The 14,510-nt window shown below is 56.9% G+C and overlaps 1 protein-coding gene across 2 annotated transcripts in view; it reads left to right on the top strand.

The window, feature by feature from the left end:
- The first annotated feature begins 11,439 nt into the window (after window positions 1-11,439).
- The window catches only part of PLXNA1 (plexin A1), a 114,124-nt gene continuing 111,053 nt past the window's right edge, over window positions 11,440-14,510 (top strand). For both annotated transcript variants that reach the window (XM_085590498.1, XM_021532004.4), the window contains exon 1: window positions 11,440-11,580. The gene's annotated coding sequence lies outside the window, so the exon portion shown is untranslated. The remainder of the gene's footprint in view (window positions 11,581-14,510) is intronic.

The raw sequence follows: 14,510 nt of genomic DNA, 5'->3' as shown, positions 1-14,510 counted from the left end.
ACGGAGCAACTTGGAGCGCAGTGCTGGCAGGGCAGGTGGAACCCGAGGGTGGACAGGGGCAGGAGGAAACAAGGATAACTTGTACGACAAGAGGGGAGGAGGTGGGACAGGCGGAGTTGCGCAGAGAGAGGACACTGGGGAAGGAGGGGTATAAAGGCGGAGAGAGCCCCGCTGCAGGAGCCCAACGAGCCCATGCCCCGCCAGGCTGCTAACGAGCATTAATTGCCTGCTCCGGGCTCCTGTGCGGGGCTGCAGCCGGTGCGGGTCCCCGATGGCTCCGCGGGTAATTTATGGCCACATCGGTGCAGGCAGCTGTTCGCAGGTTGGCAGCAGCGCCGATGGGAGCCTCCGCCTGGTTTGAGGCTCTAAATAACCCCATCGGCTCGGCAAACCATCCTGACCAAGCTACCCAGCCAAGCTGCAGGGAGGAGAGGGTGGCAGGCAGAAATCACTGGTCCATCCCCCACAGGCACCAGGGTCCCCAGGCCAGGGGAGCAGATGGCTGCAGCCAGCTCGTGGCAGCCTTGTCACAATGGGGTCCCTTAAATACCGATACCACAATTAATTGGGATTCACTGATCGCTGCTGAATCTTGCTGCCTCGCTGCACATGGGGCAGTGAGCGAGGCAGCCCCATGTGGAGGCTGGAAGTGCTGCTGGCATCTCTCGCCATGCCCTGGGATATGTGTGGAGACATATGCTTCCCCAATCTGCTCGAGCCTTGCTGTGTTTTGACCATTCCTTGCAAATGGCCCCAGAGGGTTTTAGCCGGGGGAGGAGGTGCCAGGGACACTGAGGCAGTGAGATGGTGGCTGCCCTGCAGCCCCTATCATGCCCTGATGGAAAAGGCTGGAAGAGGGAGGAGTAATTTGGGGGTACCAGAAAAGCACCAGAGCCATGTGCTGGGTATTTTTGGAGATGCTGGTTGTTCTAGAGCTGAATCTCTGTCCTAGGGTGATCCAAGTCACCCTGAGCCTAGGCCAGCTCAGCTGGGGGTATAAACCAATCTACAATCTTTTGCCTTCAAGGATTTAGTGTCTCTTAAGGCTTGTCCTGGCCCAAAACCACTGCAAAAAGAAAAGTGGAGCTTGCAACCACATCCTCAGAGTCCCCTGGCTGCTCTGAGCACTTCCAACATCATCTCACTGGTTTGCAGGTCAGGAGGATGTGGCCTGACCTGGTGTCTGCAGCTGGCATCACTTCCCCAGGTGAGGTGGTCACTGGGGTGCAGGGGAGCACAAGGGTTCCCCAGCTGCACCCAGGGCAAGCCAGGGGCCATGCAGGCTGCTGGTCTTGGCCATGGGCATTTCGGGGTCCCTGGGGGAGCACCTCACTTGCTGGCTGCCATGGCTCTGTACTCAGCACCCTTGACAGAGCACAGAGGTGATGTGTTTCTGGTGTGCTTCTTCCCACAAGAGTGATTTCGCTTTCCAAAGGGGTGCCTCTGTGTTCCTGAGTTTGCTTCCCCTGCTCTATTCCTCGGGCACTTCTCCCCTCAGACAAATCCAAGTCCCTGGCATTTGGGCTGAGGTTCATAGAGAGAGCAGGGGACCAAAGGATGGGGAAGAGGCATTTGGGGGTCCTGCCAGGGTTGAGAGAGGCGGGAGAGCTCATGGGGGTGCAGAGATCTTGGGAAGTGGCAGCAAAGCCCCTGCCAAGGGCCAGGAAGGTGCATGGGCTCTAGAGGTGGTTCATGTCTGCAGGATGGGGCTTTCCTTTCTAATGGAGTGGGGTTCTACAGCCTGGAGCCCAGTGGGATTGCAGCAGGCAGTGTCGTGCTGGGGTTTATTACGAGCCGCTTAATAACTCTGTACTGGATGGTTCGTTAAAGGAGTTAATTTACCCTGGGCTGTTCTCTAATGTGGGCTCCAAGTTCAGCTGTGGCCGTGTCAGGCTGAGCCTCTGCTGCCTCACCGCCCCAAGAGTGAGCCCTGCAGCCTCACTCCCAGCAGTAGGACTTGTGGGGTGAGGAGTGCCAGCAGGGTTTCTGCTGGCATCCCCTTCTTTGTGCCCCCCAAGCCCTGGCTGGGACACACAGCACCCCCACAACCTGCACTGCCCATTCCTGCAGTGAGGCACCAGCAGAGCCCCATGGCTTGGCTCAGGGGCCTGCCCTCCCTGGTCACCCCCAGGTGGCTGAGCTTCCTCATGGCACCACACCGGGAAGTGACTTTAGGAATACATATTGACATTAAAAAAGGCCCCTTTGTACCTAATAATTGAAGTCATTAAATTTAATGGGATGGTTATTGCATGTTAAATAAATACTGGCTAATTATGAAAAACATATTTGCCAAGGCTTAACTATAGAAAAGATGCCTCAATTACATGGTTATTAAACCTAAAAAATATACACTTTTAATAATGAAGTGACATTTAAATAACATACATTAGCTGTCTTATTAAATGTTGATTCTTTTCATATTTGAGGACTTTAATTTAGAATGTTTTCCCTGGCACTAACTATACGATGCATCATTAGCTGTCTTTCACTCATCATTTTGTAAACTTTTTTAATAAATAGATTGAAGTGTTTGTATTTGCTTTTGTGTTCCAAGCTTCCATCTCTCTCTTCTGGCAGCAGGGATGTGCCAGGGGTTTGTGCAGGCAGAGCAGGAGCTTCCAGGCAGCTTCTTCAAATCACTAAACCCTTCCTAAAGATGGTAAACCTCTTCCTAAACCTGTCATCTTAAAATAGGCAGGCAGCCAAGCTTGTCAGGATTTTTGACACATCCTTATGGGAAGGACCACTCTGCCTCACTTTTGGTTTTCCAGATCAAATTAGTTTGTAAGAAGTACCCAGGTGGTGGAGAGCAGGGTAAGAGCAGGAGCTCAAGGCTGCAGTGGAAGCCCCAGCCTGGTACAGCATTCTGTCTCTGCTGCCAAACCGTGGCACTAATCCTTGGAAAGGCAATGTTTCGGGTTGCCTGCATCCTTCCCAGGTGTGGGGGAACCTTCCTGGAGAGGGATGCTCTGTGGGGCTCATCCCCAGGTGCTGCAGCACCCGGCCCTGCTGCTCACAGGGATTCCTCTGTGGCTGGAGGGGCAGGGAGCAGGGTCTGGGCTGTGGGAATGGCGTGGAGCAGCACAACCCAGGCCATGCAGTCTCCTTCCTTAATGCATTTATCGATTGCAGTGTACACGTCAGGATGTAATTTAGAAATCACTCTCCCAGAATCAATTAAAGACCTTACTGGCAACGTAGGCATCTCTTCTAGTTAAAGCCTTCACCCTTCCCTCAAATGCACACCCTTCCATTCCTGCTCAGCTTTTGGGGAGTTCTTGCCTCCCTTCCAGCCATTTGGAAATGTGGGTGCTGGGATCACCCTCTGGCAGACCTGCTGCTCTCCTGAGAGCTGGTGTTGCCTCAGCTGCCTCCCAAACCAGCCATCAGTTAGGGGCTGTCAGGGAGCCAAGACCTCTCATCTTCCGGACACATCCTTAATGTTGCCGGCGTTCGCAGCGAGGTGAGTAATCTGTGCTGGGGAGGCCCAGTGGGCAGCACAGAGGCACTCAAATTAATTATGGAGGAGTTAAGTCCCAGAGGGGCTCCTGGGGGAGTGGGGCTCAGGCTGGGCTCAGAGGCAGTCGGCCGTGCTGGCTGCTTTGGGCAGGGGTCCCTGCCTGCCCCGTGGCTGCTCCATCGCTGTGAGGAGCTGCCCCAGCATCAGACACAGCTGGGGTTGGGAGGAGGGGGCTCCTTAAAGGCAGCTGTGGGGATGGCATTGTGGGCAGGGGGATGTGGCACATCCTCTGGCTTTCAGGCAAATGATTATAACCACTGTGGGACAGTGACATGCAGCTGGTCTGTGCTGCCTCTTCTGGCCTGGATGTGATGCCTGGTACCCCATGATGGCTTTTTCTGGGGCACAGCCAGGGCTGCCTGGTACATAGGGATGGTGCTGGAGGTGAATGGTCTCCCAAGCCCATCAGCTCATCCATTTCCCTCCCCTCCTGTTGTGCCATTTGGTGTTGGCAGGGAAAGTGGGGTGCAGCTCCCAGGCGAGTGGGTCTGGGACCAGCTGATGGTGACCCCAGATCTCCTAATGCAGAGAGGCACGAGGTGGGGATGGCTGGACCCACATGAGTCCAGCTGGTGGTGCAGGCTTACAGCAGTGTGGGTTCAGCAAAGCAGAGTCTGGATTTGTTTGTTTGGGTGGAGAACCTGAGAGTCTAAAGTGCATCTTGGAGTGGGGTGATACAATTGTTACTCAGGATTCTGTGCTGCAGCATAGGGGGCAGTTGGAATCAGCTGCTGTGGTAAGCATCAGGTTTTGTATTCTGATTTTGACTTGGTTAATGTTACGGGGTTTGTTCACAAATGGGAGCTGAAAAATCCTTTTACAATGGTAATCTTTCGTCCAAGACATAGACCTTTGACCATGTCTAAAAGAATTTCCCCCTTTTTCTTCCCTCCCTCTCCCCTTTTCTTACTGTGGTGATGAACTTTCATCAGACCAATTGCAGGTTGGGTTTCAATTCAGTAAAAGCCACTTTAGTCAATAATAATTTTCCCATGGAACTGTGGGATTTGGGTCCTGTCTTTGTGCCCTCTCTCCTACCACAGGTACAGGTGCACAGACAGAGTGAGAGCCAGAGTGAAACATCCCTGCTCCATCCCAGTGCCATTATGCTCATAGTGATGATGCCAGGACTCCTCTGGCAGTGATGTGAGGAACAAACCCAGCTCAGATCTTCCTCTGGCTGCCTTGGGGGTACCAGGCTCTCCAGTTGCTCCCACCCCAAACAGAAGGAACACAGTGAACACAGTCCCACCTCGGGAGGGTTCATAGCCTGAAGCTCAAGCCCAGAGACCACAGGCACCCTCAGGCCACAGTGTCCTGCTGCCCTGGGGCGAGGCTCGTGCACTTGGCATTTCACAGGTCTGAACATTTCTTCCTCACCAAGGTTCGTGATGCTCCTCAAGGGATCTCTGTGCTGCAATATAATATCCCTGTATAGAGAAATTATCTTAAGTAATGGTTTCTTCAGATTTTTTTTAAGGTATATTTATCCTATCTTTTATTGGAATAGAATTAAAGCAAAATTAGAAACTAAAATAACTTTAATTACGAATTTCATGATTCGGTATGTTGTAAATCTTCCAGCATAATATTGTGCCATAAAAATGCTATTTTGTGATAATTATTATTATTATAATTAATGTTCCTTAATTGCTGATGTCGCAGGCACATGTTATCTCCCAGGTTTTCCTGCAGAGACTCTGGAGGAGCTCTTCCACGGCAGGGGAGATGCAGAGGATCCAGGCGGGTGCCTGGGCTGTGTGTGCCGTGTGCCCGAGCCATGCTGCCAGCTTATCCCACCCTGGGGACTGCTCCCAGCACTTCCCAGACAAGGAGGATGCTGCAAGCTGGGAATAATGCCTCTGCCCCAGGCTTTGCTGTGGTCACCCACAAGCTCCCTCCAACAGGGAGATGGGCTGAGTGTGGTTTGGTGGCTCTGCCTTTGGCCCGGTGAGAGCACCCCGGGGCAGCCATCTGTCCTGTCAGGGGCAGGGACACTTGTGAGGAGGAGCTGCAGGGTAGGAGCACGGGGAATATGGGATGGAGAGCTAAGACTGGCAAGAGGGAGGTGGGGAGAAGGCAGTGGGATGGAAAAGTGGTGGGATGGGTGCAGTGGCCAGGACAGGGCTTAGCAGTTCTCATAACATCCTTTATCAGCTCGGAGGGTGCTGCTGGGGTCTGGGAGGCAGCAGCTCAGAGTGGGTCTGCGGGCTCAGGTGCGAGGGAGGAGCAAGAGCACGGGGATGGAAAACGCCTGATGCCAAGTGCGTGAATTTTTCATGTGACCCAGAGGCCTCACTTGTAACAGCATGGGGCTGCCCAGGCCCAGCTGAGAGAGGGAAGGCATGAAAATAGCCACTGAACCACCTGCTTCACAGTGGTGAGTGTATATGGGATGAAGCTGAAACCAGGATACATTTTTAATGACTCAGGAAGGGCTGGGTTTCTTCAAATAAGACTAGACAATGAATATGTGCTCCTGAAGCTGTGTAGTGCACCATGAATGCATTATTTACAGCAGCTTCTTCCTTGTCCATTTTAATTTTACATGGGTACTCGAGAAAGGGAAGGGACTCCTTGATGTCTCATGGCCACCCACTTGTTCCATGTGACAGAGGTGAATTTTTGAGCCACTAGAGGATTTGATGTTGATCTTTCCATTACTTCAATCATGGGGAAAACAGCCATCCTAGAAATGGAGCCTGGCACCTAGGAGTGGAGGGAGCTACAGCCTGAAGTTTTGTCTGACTGATGCATCATCCAGTCTTGATAGTGCCACTTTCTGCCTTCTCCCCATGGATGAAATGCAGGGGGATGTTCTAAGGCTGCTGCAGCCTTCCCTGGTGCCCACACATGCTCAGCTCAGAATCTCTGCTCCCTGCACTGGTGGAGGACCAGAAAGCCTTTGGGAAGTGGACAGTGACACATGATCCGAAGAGGGAGGGAGGAGGTGAATCTGCTCCATGGAAGAGGTCCTCAGCTGACCCTGGCAGGGGAGGGCGTGGAGCAGGTGGGAATAAAGAGCAGTACAGTGGGCTGTGGCAGGGCAGGGGGTAGGAGAGCTCCAAAGGACATAAAGTTTCCCAGTGTCTCTTCTACTGGCTGCTGCCGAGGCTCCTGGTGGCGCGGGTGTCCCTGCGCTGCGTGGCAGAGATGCCACATCCATGGTAGTGCATCTTGGAGACTTAGTGGACCTGGGGAATGGGACAGTGACTTTTTCCCTATTTTCAACATTCCACTCACTCAAAGTCTGTGCTTGGTGCACCTTGTGCAGGGATATCGGGCTGCCAGGGGAAGCACAAAGAGGTTCCAGCACTCCTGAGGGGCTGCTGAGGTGGGATCAAAGTCTAGGAGCTGACGGACATGAGGCTGCTTTCCCCAGCACTGCCAGGCCTGGGAGGGTTGAGATGGCAGCTTGACGGCTTGGAAAATAGGCTGAGATGAAGGAATATCAATAGGAGAGCGAGCTGTTCCTGCCGAACAGCCCCGGGGCAGCTAACGTGAAATGCTGGTTGTCTCGGAGGAGCTGACAGGTGTCTGCATCAGGCATCCTGCTAATTAAGCACCGCCATGAGTCACAGGGCTGAGGGATGAAGGAGCTGGGAAGGAGCTCAGCCGGAGCAGGTATGGCCGGAGGGGATCTCTGCAGGACCTCCCTGGCCAGCGGGGATGGGCTGGTGCATGCAGGATTTGTCTGATTTGTGTGGATGCACAGTCATCGGGACGGGCGGGTCTTTTGGGAGCTGGGGATCAGCTTTGAGAAGAGCAGACGAGCCATCCCACTGGGTGTCTGTCTCCCCCCACTGTGGCTGTGTGTCCTTCCCTGGCACTGATGTCCAGATCAATCTCCTGTCACAGACCCGGCAGGGGCCCCCAGAGCTCCCAGCACTCATCCCATCAAACGTCTTCCCAAATCTAGGCGTGCATCACTGCCAGTGTGACAGGCTGAGGAAATGAGGATATTCCCAGACTCGCCTCTCTCCTGATCCCCTTCAGGAAGATCCTCTATTACTGAAATGAGCCGTGGTGCTGCCAGCCCAGTGAGGCCTCTGCCAGCAAATTCCCAGGAACGTGAGCACGGTGGGCTGGATGAGGGGGCTGCTTGCCTCTGTGGATACCCGTGATCTGGAGGGGCCTGTAGCAGCAGGCAGAGGATGAAAGCTGTTCTGGCAGACAGCAAAGTGCCTTCCTTTCTGGGCAGAACCAGGAGTGAAAGAATGCTGCCACCCTGGTGACAGCCCCTGTGCCTCCCCGTGTCCCTGCCCCGTGTGCCTCTCCAGCACCTTTTGCCCCCTGCCCTTCCTGCCTCTGCAGCTGGGATCTCCTGAAAAATGGCTCTGTTCATTACTCATCTTAATTCCACCCTGGATCCCCAGAGGTCCACAGACACAGTTTGTTATCCTGGCTGTCAAGGAGCTTAAAGAGCTGCTGATGCCTCCTGGAAAACTTTGACAAACCCTCTGGTCAGACCCAGTGCTGCTCCCCAGCCTGGCTGCTGAGCCTTTCTGCTCCTGAGGCTGGATTAGCAGGGATGTCTGTGAGGGTGGGAGGAGGGAAAAACCCCCATTGCTGCCATCTGGGCAGAGTGGATCCCTCCTGGTGCCCATGCCCATCGTGGGGATAGCCTGGGACCATTCAGGCAGAGCAGAGCTGCAGAGTTTGGCTGTGAAGGTCCCCAAAGCCCACATTTGGATTCCAGACTGTTCTCTGGCCAGTCAGATTTCACAGCCTAAAAACCTTTGGGCTGAGGCCACTGGGTTTCTCGCATCCCTGTGTGTTCAGTTCAGGGCGTTTAAACCGGGGTTGCAAGTTCCTGGGATTTAATATTCTGAAAATTTTTCCACCTGTGGGTGATAACCAAGGGAAGTGACATAGTCTTGACTCCTGCACTGTGTGAAACTCTGCCTTTTAGCAGAATTTTTTAGCAATCAAAAACTGCAAACAGAAGAAAAACTGTGAATTTTTCTGATTATTTTTGGTCCCTCACCACTCAGACTGGGAGGGCAGAGTAGAAGAGCCTCCCCATCTCTTTGGGCTCTCTCCAGTGACTTAATCCTCTCCCAGTCAGCTTCTGGTTTTGACAAAGCGGCTGTCAGGCTGCTTTTGGAGAACAAGATGCCCCTCAGTCTCTCTGGTAACGTAGGCAAAGTGCCCCGGACATCCCGAGAAGAGTTTGTGTCTCGATGTAATTTTGCTGGAAGCTGGGTGAGCAGCGCCGAGTCAGCGTTTAGGGCAATGAGAGGAGCCGGGTGAGCCCCTCACCCCTCACCGCTGGGGTTTGAGTCCAGCTGCCTCCGGAGCCATCCCCAGCCTCCAGCCGGCCCCCCCAGCACCCTGCGGAGCTTTGGAGGCGCCACTGCAGCCGCTTCCTCGGGGCACAGCCGCGCTGCCAGCCCCGGCTCGGGCGGGAGGGGCGAGGATGGGCAGGGGGGGTGTGGATGAGCCCCCGGGAGGCAGGATAAAAGGCCAAGCTCCCCGAGACAACGAGCGGCTCTCAGCGGGGGTGAGGTGCCCAGACGTGGGGAAGCCTTGTGAGTGACAAGCGTGTCCCGGTGCCCGCCGGGCGCGGTGGCCGAGGAGCCGGGGGAGCGGCCGCGGCAGCTCTGCGGCTCACCGAGAGCCTGAGGCTGTTTCCCACCCAGCACAAACCCGGATTTCCCCTGCCAGCTCCCTCCTGACCCTCGCTGGGCACGGGCATGAGTGGTTCTTGGATTTTCTTTCTGTTTTCTCTTCCTCCCTCCTTGGTGCATCAGGAGGGGCTGGTGGAGCATCTCAGCCGGGTGCCCGTTCTTTTCTCAGCTCCATCACCGTGGTTCCCCTTGTCGCTGGGTGTATGTGGACAAATACATCTCTCAGCAAAAAGGAATCGCTCCAGTTTCCTGTCCCAGGGGCACACGGGAATGGCAGCCCCGGCCCGGGGTCAGTGCTGCTGCGTCCCTCCCGCTCTGGGGATGGAGAATCCTCCCCTCTCTTTCGGCCTCTGTGGCAGGAGATGGCAGCCATGGGACCAAGGTGCCCTGGCAGAGAGTGGATTTAAAAGCAGAAGTGGGAGATCGCCTGAATATCTCTCCCTTCTTTTTTATTCGTTTAAGAGGTTTTGCTGTCTCAGTAACTCCCCCGAGAGACAGGAGCAGCAGCCTCTTTGGATGTGAATACCTGACAAGTTTTTAATGTGAAAGGTATTCACTAAATTTAGTCTCTTGGAGGAAGGGAAAATAAAAAAAAAAGAAGTGTTTCTTTCAGTCTGGGGGAAGCGATCCAAATCCCAGCCACTTCCCTGCCGGCAGAGCTTGCTGATGGCTTCTCTGTCTGGAAAGCTTTTAAGCCTGGGCCCCATGTGTGTCCCTGCACAAACAAGAGGTGGGAGAATGGCAGCCACTGATGCTGTGCCCTGGGGAACGGGCTGTTCTCAGCTCCTCTGGCCTCCTGGAAATGGATGCTGGTGAAGGCTGGATGGGGGATGAATGAGAAGAAAACCTTGTTGTTCAACTTGCAGGGACATCATCTCTGCTCTCAGATGGGCTCTGGGTGAGGTGTGAGCATTGAGATGCTGAGGGTGCTGAGGAGAGCGCAGCTCTGCTCTTGGACTCAACCAAGTCACACTTTTTCTCCTCCATTTTCCTCCCTGCTCTCACTGGAGCCTCTGAAGGTCCATTTTCTTCTCTGTTTTGGTACTTGAGACTCACCTGTGCCTTGTGCTTTCCTTTCATGTCCTCTCCCAAAGTGCCCCGTGCTGCTCTCCACAGCTTTGGAATTGAGTTCGTCCTGTCAGAGAGGGCAAGGAGCTCCTCTGGGTTTGTAGACACACACAGCCCCTGGGGTCTTGCAGAAGACTTCTACATGTACAGGTGTGTGCCTGCACAAGGTGAGCACACACCTTCCTTCACAGATGGGGCAGCTCCCAGACTGCCACGGTGGGTAAAGGACAAAGCATCCCTTTGCTGTGAGAGCTGGTGGGGACAAAGTCTGGCTGGTTGCAGCCAGGAAAACCTGGCTGAACAAGGCACCTTGCACCGATTGCCCCTGTCCTACAGCAAATGGTGGGGTCCCAGTCAACCATAACCATTTACAGCTCCATCTCCTGATGGGGCATCTGGAAAGATCCACTCCTGCCATTTCCGTCTCAAAGGTCTCTTGTGTAATCTGCGGAGGTCTGGATGACAAACACTCTATTTATTCCTGCTGGTTTTTACAGAGGTCCCTTCTCTGGAGAGATGATGGAGCATTTCATTAGGGCCTAACCAGACAGGACAGGGCAGGGGCAGGGTGCCACGGTGGCACTGCTGTCTCTGGGAAGGGACTCTGGCTGGCAGGGTGAGAGGGAAAAGCAGGGGAAGATTAGAACAGTGGATAATATTGAGCGTGCTTAAAAAAAGACAAACAACCACTCAGACCCGAAACTAATAAATTTTAATGGCATTTATTAATTTTCTTCTCATTTGTAATTTTAGTTTTGGGCGGATTGGATGCGATGCCAGCGGGAAGGTGCAGAATGGACAGCCCAGGGGAAGGGAGCCCTGCCGTGGGGTGCAGGAGAGCGGCGGAGCGCTCCGGTGGGTGCGGGGGGCTCCCCGCCCGCAGCCCCCGCGGCGCCTCCGCTCGGCGACCGCTTCGAGCGGGGCCCGCCCCTGGCGGCATCGCCCCTTTAAGGGCGGCCGGGGGGCGTGGCCTGGCGGGAGGCCCCGCCCCTCCCGCCTCGGGCGCCCCCTGGAGGCGGCCGCGCGGGCGCGCCCCCGCCTCCCCGGCTCTCGGCTCGCGCCGCCGGTGCGGGGCGTGCGCGCGTGCGCGCGGCGGGGGCGCGCGCGGCGGGCGGCGTTCCGTCGGGGCCCCGCGCCCCGTCCCATTCATGCGGGGCAGCGGCGGCGGCGGGAGCCGGGCGGGCGCGGAGCCCCGGGCGGCGGCGGCGGCGGGGGGAGGCGGGCGCGGAGGAGGAGGAGGAGGAGGGGACGGAGGAGAAGGAGGCAGTGGCGGCGGAGAAGGCGGCGGCGGCCCGGCGGGCGGCTTGGTGTGGAATGCAATTATGGCTGGCACGGCGGAGGCGAGCGGGGACCGGAGCCGTGAGTAACCCGGCTGCAACTTTCGGGCGCGGCGCGATGAGCCCGATCGGTCGGCTCGTTAAAAGGAATGCGGATTTGGCTGTATTGCTCTCCTTAAAAAATTTGGATTTATTGCCGCCGCGGAGACGGCGCGGGGCCGGCCCGGGCAGGGCACGGCGGCCCCGTCGGGGGGCGCGGAGGGGCCGCGGCGGCCGGGCCGGGCTGGGCTGGGCCGGGCAGGGCCGGCGCCGCGCTGCTGCCGCCGGGACCAGCCCGCATTGCGCCCCGCGGCTCCGGGAGCCGCCTCCCGCGGGGGCACAGAACCGCGCCGGGACCGAGCCTCTTTCTTTATCCGCCGCACGCCCCGCGTGGGTCTCGTAGCGGCGTGTGCCGGGGACCGGGCAGGGACGGGCTGGACGGGCTGAGGGCCGCCTCCCATCTCGGAGCTGCTCGGGCCGGGGCGCTCCCGCGGGGAGCCGGTGCCAGCGGAGCCTCCCTACCCGGTGTAGCGGCGGGGCTTGGCCGCCCCCTCCTCCCCTCCCGCCCCGGCTCTCGGTGGCGTTCGCTGCCCCAGCCCCGCGGCCGCGCTGCCCACCCGGCTCCGGCACTGCTGGGGACGTGGACCGGGCTCAGCCCTTCCCGTGCTCGCCGCCTCGGATCACGCATCTGCCCTGCCCTGCATGCCCGCTGCCATCCCCGCACCGTGCTGCCCCACATCCTCGCTGTCATCGCTGTGTCCGCACTGCCCCGTATCCCCGCTGCCGTGCCCGCATTGTGCTATCCCATATCCATTCACGTATTCTCGCTGCTTTGCATCCCCGCATCCCGCCGGGGCGCGGTGAGCGCCATCCGGGCTGGGCTCGTCCTGAAGCCACAGCGCCGCCGCTCCCTCCGCGCTCCCCGTTCCCCAGCCGCCGGCGGGGAGGTGCCGCGGGCGCCCTGCGGGATGGGATGGGATGGGATGGGATGGGATGGGATGGGATGGGATGGGATGGGATGGGATGGGATGGGATGGGATGGGATGGGATGGGATGGGATGGGATGGGATGGGATGGGATGGGATGGGATGGGATGGGATGGGGTAGGGTGAGATGGCTGCCGTCGCCCCCGTTGTGATCGTTACTATTGTGATCGCGCTGTAGTTTGGCAGCGCAGCGCTGGGCACCTCCGAGCGAGGCGTGGGAGGCTGCGGTACCTGTGCGCGGGGCTGCGCCGGTGCGCGCCTCCCGCCGCCGGTAGGAACGTGGAAGGTGGCGAATAAAGCCGGCTGCGCGCTCGGTGTCCCTTAGCCCCTTTCCATTCCTGCCCAGCGAACGCATACGGCAGCTCCGGCGTGCGATCGGGGAGGGATTTGCAAAATCTCTGTGGCATGCTGAAATAAATCCCGGAATCCCGCAATCGCCTTCTCCTCCCTTGTCTTCCTTGGGGGAAAATTCTTCCTTCTGCCTCTGGCCGAGCGCCGGGGTAGGGGGAGCCAGGGGAGGGGGGCTGGTGTGTAAACAGGGCTTAACATGAAGGTCACTGGTTAAAGAGGAGACGGATGGGAGAGAAAAGACAGGCATTAACCTCACTTGTTAGCTCCCCCCTGGCTTCTGCTTGGGGAGGACAAAACAAAAGCAGAACCTGCTAACGGGGGGGTTGAATATTCATGGATCCTTCTCGTACGCTCCGGGACACGGAGGGGAGAAAAGTTGGGCAGATGAGCCGCCTCCCGAAGCTGCTTTTCCTCCAGCTTGCGAGAAAATCCTTTTTTGCTGAGCGGGAGCTGTGTCGGAGGGAATTATCAGCCTTTTGCTGGATTTCTTTTTTATTTTTTTTATTTTTTATTTTCTTTCGTGTGCGGCTGCAAGAATTTAAAAGAAAAGGAAAAAAAAAAAAAAAAGAGGAGCTGAGGCTATTGACTACATCAAAGGTTATCCATTTGAAAACACCATTTTCCTCTGAACAGCGGCTAATTGCTTCCTGAACAATCCCAGGGTCTTTTGTATATACTCAGTGGGCAAAATGAGTGACTCGATGTCTCTCTCTTAAGACACTGGTGACCGAACAGGGCGGAAAGGTGGAGAAGCCAAGGGAAAGCAGTGGGGCAGATGCCTCTGGGAGGATGCATGGATAATTTCTTAAGTGGCTGCAAGGAGGGAAGGTTTTTTATTTCTTCCCGCTCGCCGCCGAGTGATCTACTGGTGCCAGCGGATGCCGGTGCCGGCAGCAGTGTGGCGACACGGGGCTGTAAGGAAGGCTGGTAAGGAAGTTTGGATTCAAAATACCCGATCGTGCGTGTGATCTGGTGCTCCCCATCCGCCTGTGGCTTTGGCTGCCGGTGCCGCTCCTCCGAGAGCGCCTGGATGCGCCCGCTGCTCTCGAGGGGCTGCGGGGAGGCAGCGCCGGGGGCTCTGGCTCCTGCTCCGCTGGGTGGCTGGGCTTTCTGCAGCTGCTACCCTGAAGATTAAAGTTTTGGCGACGTTGCTTTTGTTAGCATGGTGATAGCGACGTCGGGGAGAGTTTTCCCTTCTTGGCTTATTTATTTTTTTTTTTTAATAGAAGCATCAGATTTGGAGGAGAGCGCAGGCATTCGTGCCACGCTCGGGCTGTGCACGGAGCTGCGGAGCAGAGCCCTTGTGCTCCGTCACACAAAGCCCTTTCCCCGAGCGAGGGATAAACAAACTCCTCTGAACTCCGCCGGAGACGGGGCCAGGGCCGTGCCGGCGGCTCCCGGGGAGCGTGTTTCACCGGGGCTTGGCGCAGCCGGAATGGGAAGGGCAATAACGCGGCGGGGCCGCCTCCCCTCCTCCACGGCGGCGGCAGCGGGGCTGGCCCCTGCCCCGCTCCGTGCCAGCGCCGCGCCGGCTGCTGCCGCGCCTTCGCTGCGTTCCACTTCTGCCGAACGCAGCCGAGCATCTGGCCCTGGGGTCGGGCTGAACGAAGGAAGCTGGCATGTGTTTGTTCGCTAG

This window comes from Lonchura striata, chromosome 12, assembly GCF_050655825.1.
Source record: "Lonchura striata isolate lonStrDom1 chromosome 12, ASM5065582v1, whole genome shotgun sequence".
In the NCBI taxonomy this organism is placed as follows: Eukaryota; Metazoa; Chordata; class Aves; order Passeriformes; family Estrildidae; genus Lonchura; species Lonchura striata.
The sequence above is the reverse complement of the archived record's forward strand: the minus strand, read 5'-3'. Positions and strand labels throughout refer to the sequence as shown.